The sequence below is a fragment of the Lactuca serriola genome, chromosome 1 (assembly GCF_051521515.1).
Source record: "Lactuca serriola cultivar US96UC23 chromosome 1, Lser_US96UC23_V15, whole genome shotgun sequence".
NCBI classification, from domain to species: Eukaryota; Viridiplantae; Streptophyta; class Magnoliopsida; order Asterales; family Asteraceae; genus Lactuca; species Lactuca serriola.
This window is the reverse complement of record NC_136408.1, coordinates 193,532,922-193,552,865: the sequence shown is the minus strand read 5'-3', so window position 1 is coordinate 193,552,865 and position 19,944 is coordinate 193,532,922. Positions and strand designations below refer to the sequence as shown.

General features: G+C 36.0%; 1 long non-coding RNA gene across 1 annotated transcript; it reads right to left on the bottom strand.

Annotated features, from left to right (window-relative positions):
- Positions 1-13,702: 13,702 nt before the first annotated feature.
- Positions 13,703-16,470, bottom strand: LOC145102291 (uncharacterized). The gene is made up of 3 exons (XR_013706106.1): positions 15,659-16,470; positions 15,223-15,346; positions 13,703-14,357 (listed from the first exon to the last, which is right to left on the bottom strand). It is a non-coding gene; the product is annotated as an uncharacterized LOC145102291 (long non-coding RNA).
- Positions 16,471-19,944: the final 3,474 nt, after the last annotated feature.

Sequence of the window (19,944 nt, the reverse complement as noted above, 5' to 3'; positions counted from 1 at the left end):
TCTTGAAAATAGTGTTTCTAGTATGTAAAAATTAGTAATGTTTTCGTAAAACTATACCTATTATAGTTTTCTTTAAGTGTGTCTCGTTTGTATAGTAATCTCTAGTAGAATGCTCACTTGTTATGAAAAGTATAATTTTTATAGTGTCTAATATGGACACATATACATACAGTATAAGCAGAGTGTTTGATTTATACATATATAACAACATTTTTCATTTCAAAAGATATGATGTTATTGTGATACATTTTGCATATGAAAGTTTCCTTATAATAATTATAAATCACATACGATTCCGTTCATAAAAAGTGTATAATGAAACTTTATATAACACACGATAATAACCGTGTGTTTTACTTGTATTCCCCCCTTAAAAGCATATAAAAACATTTATAAAACATTTAAAAGTGTGGATTATAGGAGTATGAACTCACTTGAAAGATCGGAAAAAGGCGAGATGAAAACCAAGCAGAACTTCAACTCGAGAAAGCGGATTTTCTCGGGATTCTCGGGAATCTCGGGAGCACAAACGACCTTCGGGACTTGAGCAAGGTAACCGGGGCTTCGGGATAGCACTTGCACGGAAAATGAGGAAAAATGCAAGAAAGTTGAGAGGAAAATGAGCCATTTCTTCGGAACCCTCGCATCCCTTTTATAGTTTGTGGGAACCGCCTCGGTATGCTGGGCGTACTCGAGTACGGTGGGCGTACTCGTGCGTCACGCATGAGCGCATCCTCGACTGCTTCGGACTCCGGATAGGACTGGACATAGGCTCGCATAGGGCGCAACATGGACGATCCGAGGCCCAAGCCTTGAGTACGCTGGGCGTACTCGTGTGCGACTCAGCCTTCGGATAATACCGAAATTTCTATTAAAAATTATATTTTTAATATTTAATAAACTTCAAAAATTCATATCTTCTTCATACGAACTCCATTTTCGACGTTCTTTATATCCACGCGTTGGTGACACTACGCTCTACAACTTTCGTTTAGATTCCGTCGGCAAATTTTGAAATTATTTTTATTATTTATTTTTAAAAGGTCGCGGTAAGAAAATTTCGTTAGAAATTCATAACTTCTTTATCTGACGTCTGTTTTTGCCAGACTTTTTACCGTTGTAATACCATTGTCGAGACCTTCAATTCTCGTTTAGGTCATTCCGGCCAAAAGTCGCTCGATCTCCGATTCAAGCTTTTAGCTGTCTGTCGCTAAGCCGAACTTGGAAAAGTCATAACTTCATTATACGAAGTCAGATTTGGGCGTTCTTTTTAGGTACGATCACGGTTTAATGACATCAAACATAGTAGGTAATTATTTAGAGACTTTTTTTGGACTTTTTATTTTCGAAGTTAATTTCATTATATCAAAAGTGTTTACAATACTTGACATTTTAGGTCATTACATAGAGTTGAAATATCGGGTTGTCACATGAAATGAGTGGTATGTCAAACCAATATCATCATCTTTTAGTAGATCTTTAAGTCCATGAAGTTTATAACACATAAACACATATATAACTAGAAAAACACACAAAATCACACATACACACATAGATCTACACAAAACAACTTGTATTCTCCCCCAAAACTAAGTAAAAATCGAAAATAGGGGTTATGAACTCACATTGTTTTGAAGTTTTTAGTTTTTGGTGAGGGAATGAGAAGATCTCGGACCTAGATGTGTTCTTGAGAAGATTTTCGAACTTAGGAAGTTCTAGGAAGCATGAATCACGAAAAACATGTGTTTAAGGGGAGTGATTGAGCTTAAAATGAATTATATCAAGTTGAGTTTGTATGATCTTACCACAATGTGAAGCTTGAAGTGATCTTCTTGAAAACACACCTAATGCTCATGAATTTCTTGAAATATAGAGAGTGGAAGACTGTTGAAGGTTGAGAGAAAAGGTGTAGAATTTGAAATGTTAAGTAAGGTTGGAGAAGGAGAGAGGTCGAGAGTTAAAGAGAGATAAAAAAGAGGAGGGTTGACTTACGAAGAGTGTGATTTGAGGGTTTCATGGATACATGCACTCTTGCATGGATATCCACTAGATATTGTTGAGGTGTCCACTCTCTCCTTCCCTTCCCATTCTTTTTTTTGTTGTTGTTGGGTCAAGTATAAGGGAAAAGGAAGAGAGAATGAAAGAGTTTGGGCCCTTTATTAATTTAGTTCGAATTTAGGAGGCCCAAGATGAAGATTTTCGGCCCATCGGGCCCTTATGAGGGTTCATGGCCTAATGAAGCCCAAGAATATGGTTTACGGCCCATTAGAGCTTATGAAACCATTTACGGCCCCATCATGGCCTATTAGAGATAAGACGAATCATTCTAGGCCCAAATAACCCAAAATACTTTAGTTTCATGGATGTGGGTCCAATTACAGCCTAAATAGGGTTCCTTGGCCCAAAATAGACGAATTGAAAGTTTACTAGTCCATTAGGCCCAATAAGAGGATCCTAGTCCATAATAAACTTCAACCGGGATTTTTAGGGTTTTCAACCCATAGTTGAATATATGAGATGTATTGTATTAGGTTTTGAACATCAATCAGGAGTTTGGATTCAAATAGATGATTTCATTTTAGCATATAACATGATATTCACTTAGAGTACAAGTCTTACAATAGTTGATGTTTACATGAAAATAGAATCTCCTAGCTAATAATGCTAGTTGTGATATCATCCTCCTGGTAGAGGGAATTTTGTCTCGAAATTTTTCGAAAGGTGGGATTATGAATGAGAGAAAAAGTGAGGGTAATTTTGCTTCATCTGGTCTTTGTGTTCCCATGTGAATTCTGGTCCACGCTTGGCGTTCCATCGAACCTTCACAATCGGAATGCGACTCTATTTCGTACGCTTCACTTCCCTATCTATTATCTCGACTAGTTCTTCGACGAACAGTAGATTCTCGTTTATTTCGATCTCTTCTAGTGGAATGACAACGGTTTCATCTGATAATCACTTCTTTAAATTCGAGACTTGGAACACGGGGTGTACCTTGCTGAGCTCCGAGGGTAGCTGCAGCTTATAAGCTACCGACCCAATTCGGGCAAGAATCTCGAACGGTCCGATGTATCGTGCGTTTAGTTTTCCCCGTTTCCCAAAACGGATCATACATTTCCATGGAGAGACCTTTACTAGCACTCGATCTCCAAGTTGGAATTCCAGAGGTTTTCTTCGTTTTTTAGCATAACTCTTTTGTCAGTCACGCAACGCTTGGAGTCGGGCTTTGATTTGGATTATCTTCTTGTAGTCTCTCGAATGATTTCTGGTCCTGTAAGGGTGTTGTCCTGTGATTACCCTTTTGCCAGCTGGGTGTCACCCACCTCAGCCCAGCAGAGAGGCGATCTGCATTTGCGACCATATAAGGCCTCAAAAGGAGCAACTTTTATACTTGTGTGATAGTTGTTGTTGTATGAGAATTCAATCAAGGGCAAGTGGGTATCCCATGACTTGCCGAAATCAATCACACAAGCTCGGAGCATGTCTTCGAGTGTTTGGATGGTTCGTTAGCTTTGTCCATGGGTTTGAGGGTGGTAAGCAGTGCTCATGTCTAGGTGTGTTCCCATAGCCTTCTAGAGTGACTGCCAAAACCGTGAGGTAAATCTAATATCCTAATCCGAGATTATTGATACCAGCACACTGCGAAGTCTCATGATCTCTTTGATATAGATTCGTATTAATCTTTCCATCTTGTACGATTCTTTTATTGTCAGGAAATGAGTGAATTTAGTTAACCTATCGACAATCACACAAATAGCATCCAATATGTCTGTCGTCTTAGGTAATTTGGTTACGATGTCCATAGGAATCCTTTCCCATTTCCACTCGGGTATTACTGGCTATTGTAATAGTCCCGAGGGCTTTTGGTATTCCACTTTCACCTTGGCGCAAGTGAGACACTTGCCCACGTAAGTGGCGATCTCTGCCTTCATATTCAAACACCAATAATGTTACTTAATGTCCAGGTACATCTTATCCGAACCTGGATGGATGGAATATCGAGTTTTATGGGCCTCGTTCATGATTATTTCTCTGAATCCCCCAAGTTTAGGTACCCAAATTCTATTCATGAAGTAGGAAGTTCCGTCCTCCCTGGCTTCAAAGTTCGTATCCATCACACACAATGTATCATTCGTGACGTTCTACGACTTCAATGCATCCGATTGGGCTTCCTTGATATGCGAGGTTAGGTGGGATTGGATGGTTATTGATAGGGTTTTCACCCGACGACCTGAGTATTCTTTTCTGCTCAAGGCATCGGCTACCACGTTAGCCTTGCCTGGGTGGTACTTGATCTCTCATTCATAATCATTTAGCAGCTCAACCCAGCTTCGCTGCCTCATGTTTAGCGCATTTTGGTTTAGAATGTGCTGGAGACTTTTGTGATCGGTGAAGATGGTGCACTTTGTACCGTAGAGGTAGTGCCTCCAAATTTTTTAGGGTGAAGACCACAACTCCCAGCTTGAAATCATGAGTGGTGTAATTTACTTCATGCGTCTTCAATTGTCTGGATGTGTAAGCTATCACTTTTCCACGTTGCATGAGGACACAACTTAACCCTTGATTCGAAGCATCACACTAGACTACAAAATCTTCAGTTCCTTCCGGTAAGGATAGCACTGGTGAAATATAGAGGGATCGTTTCAAGGTTTGGAAGGCGGTTTCTTGCTTTTCCATCCAGTTGAAAGACACCCTTTTGTGTCAAGGTGGTGAGGGTTTGGCTATCTTGGGAAAATTCTGGATAAACCTTCGGTAGTAGCCTGTGAGACCCAAGAATTATTGGATTTATGTTGGTGTTTTCGGGATCGCCCAACCTTCAGTGGCCTTGATCTTAGAAGGATCTACACGAATCCCTTCCTCGCTGACTACATGACCCAAAAAGTTTACACTGAGGATCCAAAAATCACATTTGGAGAGTTCGCATATAATCTTTCTGCTCTTAGGGTTTCCAAGATTTGACGGAGATTTTGACCATGCTCTACTTTGTTTCGAGAGTATATAAGAATATCGTCGATGAAGACAATCACGAAATTATCAAGGAATGGGCAGCAGACTGGATTCATGAGGTCCATAAATGTAGCTGGGGCATTTGTTAGACCGAAGGGCATCACAACAAATTCGTAATGATTGTATCAAGTTCGAAAGACAGTTTTTGGAATGTCATCTTCTTGGATTCGAAGTTGATGATAACCAGACTTTAGGTCTATTTTGGAGAAGTAACTAGCTCCTTGAAGCTGGTCAAATAGATCGTCAATCCCAGGAGTGGGTATCGGTTTTTGACAGTGAGTTTGTTTAATTCCCTAAAATCGATGCACATTCTGAAAGATCTGTCCTTTTTCTTGACAAACAAGACCGGAGCTCCCCAGGGTGAGAAGCTTGGTCGGAAGAATACTTTGCTCAATAACTTACTTAGTTGGCTGGATAACTCCTGCATTTCGGCGGGAGCTAACCTGTAGGGTGATTTGGCAATTGATGTGGCTCCTGGCATTAGGTCGATTCGAAATTCGACCTGTCTTTCTGGGGGTATTCCCGGAAGGTCTTCTGGAAATAGATCCGGGAAGTCACATGCCACTGGGATGTCTTTAATGTTTACTTCTTCTTTGGTTTTATCCACAACATGAGCGAGGAATGCATAGTTTTTCTTATGCAGGCACTTTTGTGCCTTGATGCACGAGATAAGATGAAGATTGGTGCCAGGTTTATCACCACATATTATTAGGGTTTCGTGATTAGGGAGATGAAGGCGAACGGCCTTCTCGCGACACATAATATCAGCATTATGGGGGCTTAACCAATCTATGCCGATTAGGCATGGCAAAATCTGGCACGACACGACAACCCGACACGAAGTTAGCGGGTTAAGGTCAGAGATTTCGACCCGTTTATGTAGACGGGTTTACACGACACGACACGATAATTAAATGGGTTGGGTTAAGGTCAAAACTTTCAACTCAAAGATGACCCGTTTAATATATATATATATATATATATATATATATATATATATATATATATATATATATAAATTTAATATTTTTATAAATATTTTTAATATTATACATTTGTAGTGGCCCAAATTCAAGAACTAAAAGTAAAATTCAAAATTTCAAAGTGACTTAATTTTACTCCTCCTCACTACCTATCTCATTTGCTTCCTAACTCTAACTCTTTCCATTTTGCTTTCTAAACTTACTACTACCTCCGTCCCATATTTATTGTCCAATTTTGACTTTTGAAGTTTTTATTCTTCAAATTTAACCTTAAATATTTTTGTTTTTGATATATAACACTTAATGCAAAATACATGAATGCATTGTGTTTTAAATGTCTTTTCATTGTTATAAGTTTTATCAAGTAATTTATAACATAAATAAAAATATTTAAGGTCAAAGTAGAAAAATAAAAGCTTCAAAAGTCAAAAAATGAACAATAAATATGGGACGGAGGGTGTATAATTTTTTTTCCATTCCACCTCCCACCTCCCACCTCCCAACTCCAGCATTTCACTTTTTCATTTTTTTCCTCCATGACTTTTATTTTTCAACCTTTAAAATGTTTCAACCCGGCATGCCACAACATATGTATAAGATTTAAATCTTAACCCGAAACCCGACAAGAAATCGACACGAAAATAAACGGGTTAACATGACATGACACAATAATTAAACGGGTCGGGTTAGGGTCAAGCACTCTCAACCCGTTTAATGTCTTGACACGACACGAACCTGACCCGACACGACACGTTTGCCAGGTCTAATGTCGATTATCACATCAAAACTCCTAATTTTTACTGGCATCAAATCTATTTGAAATGAATGATTGTTTAGTGTTAATGTGCACCCTACATAAACATATTTGGTTGTTTAGGTTTTCCCATTAGCCATTTCCATCGTGAAGGCTTCGTTGAGCTTCTGGGGTTGTTGATTTTGTAAGCGTTTGAACTTGTTACTAAGGAAGCTTCGCTCGGCTCCGCTATCGAATAAAATGCATGCATAAGTGTTGTTAAGTAGAAACGTACCAGTAACAACCGTTGGGTCCTGAACTGCTTCACCTTGACCCAATCTTAATACCCTTCCTGATGCTCATGCCCCTGGTTGTTGGCTTTGGGGCAATAACGCTTGAAATGACCAGTTTCTGCACACCCATAACAAGTGTAATGGCCCCAACATTGTTGTTGTTGTTGTTGTTGTTGTTTGACTGTTGGTTCTGTTAAGGCTGAGTTCTACCGTATCTTGCGGTATGACCCATTCAATTGCAACTCGTGAAATGCATCTCCCTCCATTCTCCATGATGGTGAAAATTGCATTTGCTTCACTTGGGTAGGGTCCCTGAGTATTGTTTGGGAGCAGTTGGTGTGGATGAGGCTGAAGCAGGTGGTGTTGAGGTGACCTGAGCAGTAGCAGCATGGACTGCTACTGTTTGTTGCTTCTTTGATGACTCTGAGTTTTTTCGCCCTTTTCTCTTATTGTTCTTACCTTTCTTTTTATCATCTTCCTTTTTAACTTCATCTTCTCCTGCTTTGGCACCCTTCTTGTTTCCATGGTGGTATAACTTATCGGCTAGCCTTTTGGTACTGTTATACGTTCTAGGGTTTGCTGCGATTACATTTCCTTGAGTTGAAGAGGTCAATACCCAAATGAATCTTTTAATCCTTTTCCCTTCAAACGTGATCATTCCTGGACACAATAGTGACAACTCACTGAACCTTGAGATGTATGCATCAATGTTATAGTTTTGGACTGTGAGATTCCACAATTCTTTCTCCAACTTCTGGATTTCTCCCCTTGGGCAGTACTCGGCCATCAGCATTTCCTTGAGCTCTTCCCATGGCATAGCATTTTCCACAGGGAGCGTCATGGCCTCCACGTGGCCATTCCACCAAGAGAGAGTTTAATCGACGAATGTGCAAGCTGCAAACTTCACCTTGCACTCCTCGGGACATCCGTAGATCTCAAACACCTCTATAGGTGACTTATTCTTCTTTATGTCGACTTTTTTTGTACATTTAGCGAATTTTAATAATTCGTAAGATTATTTTTCTGTTTCTTTAAAGGTTAATGAAATAATTGTTCAGTGGTTGGAGTTCATTGGATTTCAACAAACTGCAAATCGGTTCACGATTGAAGTCGGTGTAGTTAGAATGAACAACCAACTTGAGTGCGCGTTTTCTGTTTTGTTCCTTAAACTTTCTTAGAGATTATTTAAAGATTGTGATATATATATTTTTTTCTTTTTGCATGTTTCATAACAGAATGTGCACATGGTTTAATAATGAATGTTTTTCACACACTAACCTTAAGATGCAAGAAGATTTGGTGGAAGCTATGTTGTCACCTTTGTTGCATTATCTGCAAGCTTTCCATCAAGATGACTAGCCAGCCCGCTCAAATTGTACCTAATATCAAGATCGACATTCTCCCACCACTTGTCGACCGGTATTCCGATAACCACGAGTTCCTACTCCAAATGGATATGGAAACGATTACCTATGGATGAGATACTATGATAAGGTAAAATAAGGGGTTTCGTAAACATCACTACTCATGTCTTCTAGCTATAGGCTGTAGAGAGACCACCCTAGCCTCTTTACAGCCTGCAGCTAGAAGACATACATAGTGATGCTTACGAACTCATCTCTTTACCCTAGCATAATATGTCATCTAGAGGTTATTGTTTTCATATCCATTCGAAGCATGAACTCGTGGGTTGTCGGAATACCGATTGGCGAGTACTGGGGGGATGTCAATCTTGATATTCCGATGCAATTTAAGTTGGCTGGTCATTTTTATGGAAAGCTTGCAACTCAGCTTGCAAGTCAAGATCCTACAACAAAGTTGGCAGCATAGCTTACACCAAATCTTTTAGCATTGTAAGGTTAATATGTGGAAAACCTTAATTATTAAATCATGTGCAGACTCTATTATGAAACTCACAAAAGAAATATATATATATATATATATATATATATATATATATATATATATATATATATATATATATATATATATATCACAATCATTAACTAATCTCTAAGAATGCTTAAGGAACAAAACATAATACATTCACTCAAGCTAGTTGTCAGTTCTAACTATATACCGGGTTCAATTTTAAACCGACTTGCAGTTTGTTGAAGGCCAATGAACTCCAACCATTGAACAATAATTTCGTAGATCTTTCAAAGAAATAAAAAAAATCTTACAGAATTATTAAACCTAGCTAAATGAAGAAAAAAAATCGAGATAAAAAAGAATATGTCACTTCGGAGGAAAATGACCCGTTGGATACATGTGGATGTTGATGTTGGAGAATAGGCCTGTCGAAAAAACCCGAAACCCGTTCTACCCACCCGACCCGTTCCGAATTCGAGTAGAATGGGTCGGGTAGAACATGTAACGGGTATGAATATTCGGGTAATAGGTTAACCCGATAATAATATAGGTCGGGTTTTAGGTATGAATATTTATTTTCGGGTATACCCGAATTCGTTTTTTTAACTAATATCAAATATACAACGCAGTCACGTACGCACACTTCAAATAAAACAAAACCCTTCATAACATATTATAATGATTTGTATTGTTATTATATATGTATTTGTTAATTGTATGGAGTATTTTCCTAACCAATTCTTTATTAAACCAACCAACATGTAAAAAAAATTATCAATAAGTGTCACTTAATAAATTTTCGGGTATACCCGAAACTTACCCGACCCGCCCTCAAACCCAAATACCCGAAACCCGAAAACCTGAATTACAATATAGGTCGGGTATCGGGTATTATTTCTTAAAAAAATACCCGTTCTACCCGAAACCCGAAAATTTTACCTGTTCGACATCCCTATTGGAGAATGCATAATCTTATATATTGTAATTTGTCATTTTAGTGAAAACTTTTGGAATATGTTACATGAAAACTGAACTTCCAAAAAAAGATGAATGGTTCTTTTTTATTTTATAGATTCAAACTTTTATGCTTTTAAGAATAAAAATTATTCTCCCTTTTTTACCTTTATGTGGGACAATCTCTTAAAAAATGTGTAACATTTAACATTTATAAAAATAAAATCTACTGATTAAAATTATAAACTTAAAAACTAATAACATATATATTTATGAAAAATGAAATCATTTTTTAGCAATATTAAAATTATTAACAAGAAAAAAGTTTACCAAACATTAGACATCTTCCATGCCCAAGATAATTTCTTAAATCTGAAATGGTTGCGTTAGGGTTTGATGATATAACGATATAATCTTCTCTGGCAACGCCTTCTCACCTTCTCACTGGCGACAGCAAAATGGTCCGAGCACTCCACCTCCTGATGTGGAGTTATTAGACATGTATCTTCAAACGTGAACATCAATGGAAATCATCCCGCTCTAATGAATCTTTTAACTATTCTGATTCACCCACACAGCTTGATAATGGACCAGAAATGGTGGTTGTAGCCCTTCTAAACAACTTGACATCAAACCCATTTTCTCACCATTATAGTCATCAGAAAACATGGGCACAACTCCATAACCACCCACTACTAGAAAACAAAGGGTTTTGCCACAGAAAAATAACTATCGAATATTTCCGTAGGTAATTACCTACATAATACCAACGGAATTCCTAGGAAATGGGATGCCCTAAGTTAATAACGGAATAGTTAGAGAATACCTACGGAATAACAACAGATGCGAATTCGTCGGTATTCCGTTGGTAATTAGCTACAGAATAGCGACGAAAGTAAGCCTGTAGGTATTTCGTAGGTAATTAGCTACAGAATTGCTACATACAACCAACAGAAGAAAATAGCTACAAAATAACTACGAAATACCAACAACTTTATATTATTATTATTATTATTATTATTATTATTATTATTATTATTATTTTTATTATTATTATTATTATTATTATTATTATTATTATTATTAATATTATTCCCATTTTTATTATTTTTCAATATTCAAGTCGTAAATTTTTTTTATCGTTTTGTTTTAAATATTTAAAACACAAAAAATTAAAAATCATACTAATAGTACTAACAATAATAATTATTATTATAAACATAATGATAACATATAATAATCGTAACGAATTTGTTAAACACACAAACAAATGAACAAACGAAAAAAAAAAAAAAAAAAACAACGTTTAACACATCAATAAGGTAAAATAATATAAATTTAATGTTTAACACATCAATAAGGTAAAATAATATACATTTAATGTATGATAATGAAAAGTGATGACAATAAGAGGAAATATGTATATTTGTATAAGTAAGTGTATGTATCTATTTATTTATGTATGTATGTATGTGAGTATATTTTTTTTAGAACAATATGTATGTGAGTGTCTATATATATATATATATATATATATATATATATATATATATATATATATATATATATATATATATATATATATATATATTTCTAATTATTAAGGGAAAATATTGTTCTTTCAATTTCATTTTTTTTTTCAGAACATCATTATACTTTGATTTCTTTGTTTTCACCAACTTTTATATATATATATATATATATATATATATATATATATATATATATATATATATATATAATAATAATAATAATAATAATAAACTTACATATAAAGGTATGCATCGTTAGAACCCATTACTGATTTACAACTTTATTAGTTTTTTATATAATATAAATGAAAGTTATTTTTTATACACAAATACAAATAAATAAACATATTTACATACAAACAATATGTATGTATTATGTTCAGTATATCACGTATTTGTTTAATGAGGTTAATTGTTGCTCAAGAACAAACATAAATAGCTTTTTGTATCATATATAGTGTTGAGTTCTAATGATGGACATTCTTCTCACATACATTTATATGTATATAACTTTGTGAAAACAATGCAATCAAAGTATAATGATGTTGTGAAAAAAATGAAACGAAAAAAAAAAAAACGATATTAGACTCTTAAAAAATAGAAAATAAAAAAAAAATTTAGGTAAATACTTACGGATAACCTTTATTCGTAGGTAATCCGTAGGTATTTACCTACGGAGTACCTACGGTTTTCTTTTTATTTTCTAATTTTTAAGGGAAAATATTGTTTTTTCAATTTTATTTTTTTCACAACATCTTTATACTTTGATTTCTTTGTTTTCACCAACTTGTACATAACATAAACTTACATATAAAACTATACATTGTTAGAACCCACTACTGATTTACAACTTTATTATTCTTTTTTTTTTTTATATATAATATAAATGAAAGTTATTTTCTATACACAAATACAAATAAATAAACATATTTACATACAAACAATATGTATGTATTATGTTCAGTATATCACGTATTTGTTTAGTGAGGTTAATCGTTGCTCAAGAACAAACATAAATAGCTTTTTGTATCATATATAGTGTTGAGTTCTAATGATGCACATTTTTCTCACATACATTTATATGATATATAACTTTGTGAAAACAATGCAATCAAAGTATAATGATGTTGTGAAAAAAATGAAACGAAAAAAACGATATTAGACTCTTAAAAAAAACCGTAGGTAATCCGTAGGTAAATACCTACGGATAACCTTTATTCGTAGGTAATCTGTTGGTATTTACCTATGGAGTACCTACGGTTTTCTTTTTATTTTCTAATTTTTAAGGGAAAATATTGTTTTTTCAATTTTATTTTTTTAACAACATCATTATACTTTGATTTCTTTGTTTTCACCAACTTATACATAGCATAAACTTACATATAGATGTATGCATCGTTAGAACCCATTACTGATTTACAACTTTATTATTCTATTTTTATATAGTATAAATGAAAGTTATTTTTTCTATACACAAATACAAATAAATAAACATATTTACATACAAACAATATGTATGTATTATGTTCAGTATATCACGTATTTGTTTAATGATGTTAATTGTTGCTCAAAAACAAACATAAATAGCTTTTTGCATCATATATAGTGTTGAGTTCTAATTATGCACATTCTTCTCACATACATTTATATGATATATAACTTTGTGAAAACAATGCAATCAAAGTATAATGATGTTGTGAAAAAAAATGAAACGAAAAAAACGATATTAGACCCTTAAAAAATAGAAAATAAAAAAAAATCCGTAGGTAAATACCTACGAATAACCTTTATTCGTAGGTAATCCGTAGGTATTTACCTACGGAGTACCTACGGTTTTCTTTTTATTTTCTAATTTTTAAAGGAAAATATTGTTTTTTCAATTTCATTTTTTATAGTAAATATTAAAGTTTAATAAATTTAAATTTTAGTAAATACTATATCGATGGGTTTAATGAATAAAAAGGTGAAATTTATAATCTAATAAAAAATATATAATATTTGTACATTATATTAAGTATCTTAAAAAACATGATATAGATATTTTTGAATCATATTTAATTATAATGCATTCGTTTAAAATTTTGAAACATATAAATTAAAAGTGTTTACAAGTTGACCTAATAATAATAATAATAATAATAATAATAATAATAATAATAACTAGGGTGGTGTCCCCCGCTACGCGGGGGTTAGACAGGTTTCAATACTTACACCTAAAGAAGACCCATGTTGAGTAATAGGTATATTTCTTGTTCTTAAAGATTAGAAGGTCAGATTTGGAGATTGACTAATAACAATCACTAATAACCAAAATATGTACAGCTGCAATTTTGTCAAAATCGGACAACGCAATACAATATCAGTACCATTCTTCTCTTTGGAAATAGATAACAAATTTCAGTTGAATGTCTTAAAAAAGAATAATCATTGAATGAAAACATTACAAAATCATAAACCAAATTCATTAAAGTCGAACCGGTACAAAAAAAGATATTCTAGATCAAGACCAACAAATCAAGCATCTAAATTATAAACGTACCTCTATGCTGCAGAAAATGCAAACATGGTGTAAATGGATTCATATTGATAGTGATAAGCGATTCTTTTTTCTTGCTACAGTTTCAATTATTTCCTCAAAGATGTAGTCTCTTGGGTTGGCCCACTTATAAATGAGAAGAAAATGTGGTACATGATTGCCAAAGGTACATACTTTTATCCATTCTAGTTTTGATGAACAATAATCTAGATAGTAAAACTGTATATAATATACACACAAACAGGGGGGGTCATCTTCTACCTCATTCTTTTTACAGTGTTCCACTGTTACTTCTTCCATTGCAACTGACAGCATGTCATTAACCTTCCAATTCCCTTTATTACTGCATGCAGATTCATCAAAGAGAACTTGGATAAACTCACCAATTTCTATATCAATCCCCAAATAACAGATGATCATTAAGTAAAGGCGCACCCTCAGCTCCATCTGCAGTATGCTAATAAAATTAACAAAAAGAAAACCAATATATAATCTACTTTTGACAAGTGAATAAAGGTAGAAAACAAATACACATTTTATCAAATAGTTGGCATCCATTTTAAGTTTCTTCAAATTTTTGTGATAATAATCCTACAAATTGAAACTCATTTCGACTTATAATGAAGAGCATTTAAAATCAAGCAACTGAAAAAACAAAACAAACTTAGTCGAACAAAAAAAATACACAAATTACCCACCCTGTCTTGGAGAAAGAAAAATCCTTCAATTTTCTTACTAATTCAATTTTAGTGGTTGCAGCTCCAGGCACAATTCTTTTTTATTTAACAACTTAAAAGAGAAAACAATCCTCACATTAGGTCCTAAAATTTTACCAAATAAGTTTTAATCATCATTTATTTAAACGGACAACACTTAATTTGTTTTTGAGTTAATGAACTCTATATATACTATACTTGTTCTATTTGTTAATGAAAAAAGAAAAAAGATGGAAGATTACTTTTTAAGTATTTACAGTTTTACACCATCATCAACAACCCTTTGAAGATCATCCATTATACTATACATCTAGATCATATCGTTCCTAAACAATACAACAAACAACATACTTACCTTTTAAATTATAAATATTATAAAAGGATGTTTAAAAGAAAAAAAAAAATACCTTCGTTGTGTATATCCTAAATTGCAGCAGGTTGTTATTTTAGTTTATAAATATATAACTATGTTGGATTTGTTGGTTAATACAAGTTTTGTTGTTAAAAAAAAATATAGGCTAAGCTCCAATTAGAAAAACAAAATAAAGCTACGGTGCATGCTTATTCTTGGATTTTGGAATATAGGTAAAGGGAACCTGAAAATCAATAGGTTTTGAAATAGTTGTAAAAGCAGGGGATAAGCTCCATCCTCCTCAAGATGACGCTTTCTATGAGCTCTCAAGGCATACTTTATTGCGTTTATCCCAATTTCGTCCTCACCTTACAAATTTAAAACATCAAACTTCCTTAATTATCACATGTTAAGCTTTAAATTTGATTAATATTCACATTTTGAATAATTAGAACTCATAAAGAAGCACAACTGAACTTCCAAATTAGGAACTATATCCACATTGAACCACTCCTGAATAACCAAAAGCCTAAATTGGTATAAACCAAGTTGAACAAACTGTAAAAGCTACAGACAATCAATAACTTGAGAGATAAAGTAGATGAAATTTCTGGGTTAACATAGAAGTAAAAAAGAAACGCAAACATAACCCAATAGAAATGATAAACAAAGAAAATTACCAAATTGGGGTTGAAGTGTAGTTCAGATGACGCAGCGACGAACACCACCACGACTCTCCTCTTTTTGACTTACTAATCAGCGACTTTTACCTTCACATACGTCCATCTCCATCACCGCCAAATCACTCCGTTCTCCACCCGACAATCAAAGGTTTTGCAGTGCAACCGATGTTCCAAATGAATAGCGGGAGCGGTGGAATCATAGTTGAATGACCGGAAAAGCACAGGAGCGGCACATATACTTGGCAGTGACGAATGATTTTTGAGACAGAAACGATGAGGTCTTGTATGAAACAATGAGCTTGATCGGCAACAATTTTAATATTATTGGCTCAGATAGTCGGTGCAAACAGTGCAGGGGTAAAGCCAACCGAGTTTAAACAGTACCGAAGATGGAGAAGGCACGACGAACTCTTTATCCAGAGAGAGTAGTGGTTACATACATCTTTATTCGGCCTCCCTCTCCTCCGCTTCACTACCTCGCCACGGCTTGTATCCGGTGAAGCAAGGCGTTTGGGTTCGTTAAAGAACGAAGGAAGCCGTCAGTTAGTGTAATAAAGGAGTAGGTAGCCGTGGAACGGTGGCGTTGTGGAGACGGTGAGAAACTGTAAGTGTAAGGGAGACTCAGCTTAGGAGAGAGAAATTGAAACGGTGGAAGGAACTGGAAGACGAATACAGATCGGTGGAGAGTTAAACCAACTGGTAGCATAAAAAGTAGAATACAATGACAACAATCGAAGAGTGATTGGGCGGAAAAGCGGTGAAGAGAGTATGCGAGGAACACGTGTGAATACGCGTCCACGAAGAACGGAAAATTTTGTATAAACTGCCCATAAAACAATATATGCCTAATATAACAAAATCAATATAAAAGAAGGACCAGTTATGCCAAATTTAGCCATTTTTACTGTAGCTAAGATACCATAATTTTAATATATATATATAATAATAATAATAATATAGTTAGAATACATAAAATGAAAAGGAAAAGAAGTTAAATGATGATGCTTTTGTTAATTAGAGTTATATTTTTTTAATCTGATTTAATTTTCCATGAAGGAAATAAATAAAATAAAAAGTATTTTATTAATTGAGTAAGAAATCCGTAGGAAAACTCCTACGGAATACCAACCGATTGAAAAAAATTAAAGATCCTGCTTCACTGAAATTTTTTAGGTTACTCCCCCCTTTTTATTAGCTTCCTCATCTCTCGCACGTCGCCCCCTCTTTCTCCTTCTTCCTCCTCTTCCATCGCCGTCACATATACATCTACCACCGGTCCAACTTCCAACCTCCGATTGATTGAACCTTCACTTTGTTGGAATGCCTTTACGTCGCCACCGCCAACGATTGAGCTCCATCTCTGATATCCGACTGCCACAGTCACCGTCTCCGATTTCCGCCGCCGCCAACGATTAAATCTCCACCTTGTTGGAAAGACGTGTTGGACAACCTTGTCGCCACCATCGTCTCCGATTTCTTCATATCCCATCTACCACGGTCAGATACTGTAACGAGCTCCGTCTCCGATATCCCACTACTGTCAGCCACCATCCATTTAGGTAAAACATATTCTTAAATTTCAATTTTCTGACTATTAGACTTTGTGAAAGTGATAATCTTTGTGAGAATAGATAAGTTTGGCATTGTATGGTATTCTTTGTTCGTATAAAGATTATTCAGATGAAGAAAGCTATAACAAAAGGCACTATAATTTTTCATTGTAATTTACAAATCTATCTCTCGTGGATTGAGTTTCGTCGACCTTAAATGGTTTTTATGAAGAACTCTTGATTTTTTTTTAAATTTAGTATTACCATGATGTGTATGGTTCATGACACTCATGGACTATTGTTTGCTTAAATTATGAACAAATCAATTTATAGTGTAAACGGAGCTTGGTGGTTATAAATTATTTTATTAACTGAGAGTTATAGATTAGTATTGTAACATCCCGGAAATTCAGAAGTAAAGTTGAAGGGCTAAAAGTGTAAATAAGAAGGTCGACTCGGCGAGTCGATGGATAGACTCAACGATTCGAGTCGTGTTACGGGTCACGTGTTAAGTGACCAACTCGACGAGTAGCATGGGTGGATTCGGCGAGTTGGTGTTGTATGGAGAAAACCCAAATCCCGGGGGTTGAGCCCTATATAAAGAACATAATACCCTCTCCCCAGCCTCTTTACCCTCCCTTGAGTTTCAGAAGCCCTAATAGACGTGAGTGAGAGATTGGAGCACATTTTGGAGCTTGGATAAGTGGATTAGGAAGGAAATCTTGAAGATCAAAAGGGTTGCAGCAAGGAAGGGACATAGATCCGAGGTCTACTTCAGTGGGAGCTTGCATTGGAGGTAATAGATCTGTTCTTGAGCTTTTGTACATCTAGATCTATCAATTGTGGGGTTTTTGGAGCATAAATGAGGTCCATCTCGAGTTTGGTGTAAGATCTGAGGTTGCTACCTCATATCTAGGCTTGTAATGACCCAAGGAGTCATAAATTCTATGCCCAAGAGTTGTTGGTGAAGTTCCTTTGTCCCAAACCCTAGCCCTAGAGTGTTTTATACTTAGATCTCTTTGGATTCACGTAAAGTTTGCTACTTTACGTGATGGATGGGTTGTAGAAGAGTAGATCTATGGATTGGAGCCCCTGCATGGCTTAAAAAGCCACTGTATGGATTAAGAACTAGAGGTACTCGGCGAGTCACATGGGTGTACTCAACGAGTTGCATGAAGACAGGTAGGAACTCGGCGAGTTGGAAGAACAACTCGACGACTCTGTTGAAGACTGCCTTGGACTCGACGAGTTTGTTCTTGCACTCGGCGAGTCTGGTCATGAAACCCCAACCTCTTCTGGTTAAGTCGCGAATCGGTGAGTCGAGGGACGACTCGGTGTGTTGAACAGGAAAGGACTCGAAGATCCTTGAACTCGGCGAGTCTTGGGGCGACTCGGCGAGTTGGGTCGCGATATGGGAGTTTTCAGAACATGGGGACTCGACGAGTCAGCAGGCTAACTTGGCGAGTAGAGTCAGTCAGGAAGTTGACTTTGACTGAGGACTTTGACTTTGACCAAGAGTTGACCAGTTGACTTCCAGGGGTATTTTGGTAATTATTGGTATTTATTGAGTTCAGTCTTTCGGTATTATCAGTGGTGGAGTTCGTGTCGGAGGTGGGAGCAGCGTGATCCTCACTATATCGATAGGGTCTAAGGCACCAAGGCCGACCCTTTATCGGATTATAATCCGGGTATCGTTGTTATGTTATTGCTTTGCTATGTTTGCATCCTGGTAGTTAGGATGGTATATGCTAGTGACCAGTTAGGTCGGTATCCTGGTTAGGATGATGTTATGCTATGTGATCTGCTAGATCGGTTGATTGGTGATTAATTGTTATATGATTATATGTTTATGTGCACATGGTTGGTTGACTGGGGTTGGGTTGAGGCGGGTCTTGCTTTGTGCTTTAGGCCAACATACCCATGGCGGACCGGATATTCCGAAGGCCCAGCGAGCGGTCTGGATAGGCTGTAGGCCCCACGAGGGCGGACCAGACGTGCTGAGGCTCGGAGAGTGGACCAGGCCGACTGAAGGCCCGGTGCGGGCGGATCAGTCATACTGTAGACTCAGAGAGTGGACTAGGTGGGTTGAAGGCTCGGTGCGGGCGGACCAACCACACTGCAGACTCAATGTATATGGCTAGACTCGGAGGGTGGACCAGGTGGACTGAAGGCCCAGTGCGGCGGACCAGTCACACAGTAGACCCGAAGTGCATGGTTTTTCTGTGTTCTATCACGATAGGGCGTGTTATTTGTATGGTATATGTGGTTGGTATTTTGGGGGTATCTCACTAAGTTTCGGGCTTACAGTTGTGGTTTAAATGTTTCAGGTACTTCAGGAGACCGTGGCGAGGCAAAGGCATGATCGTACCGCTCCTCATGTTTATGTTTTATGATATGGTTCTGGGAAGACTCTGATAATAATTGTATTGAAAACCTTTTTGTAAAGGCTTAATGAAACTGGGTTGTTTTTTAAAAGTTTAAATTGGCTTGAATTTTTAGAGTGTTACAAGTTGGTATCAGAGCCTTGGTTTGAGTGAATTGGAGAAACATTCATGTGAATCCAGTCTCAAATCAAGGAGAGTTTTCAAAAGAGAATTTAAAATGGTTTTCAAAAATGAATAAAGGAGGACACGGAGGTACGATCAGTCGAAGCCAGTAAGTAGCCCCAAAATACCATACAAGTTATTTGTTTATGAGATATGATAGAACAGCATGCTAGTACTAGGCTAGGGA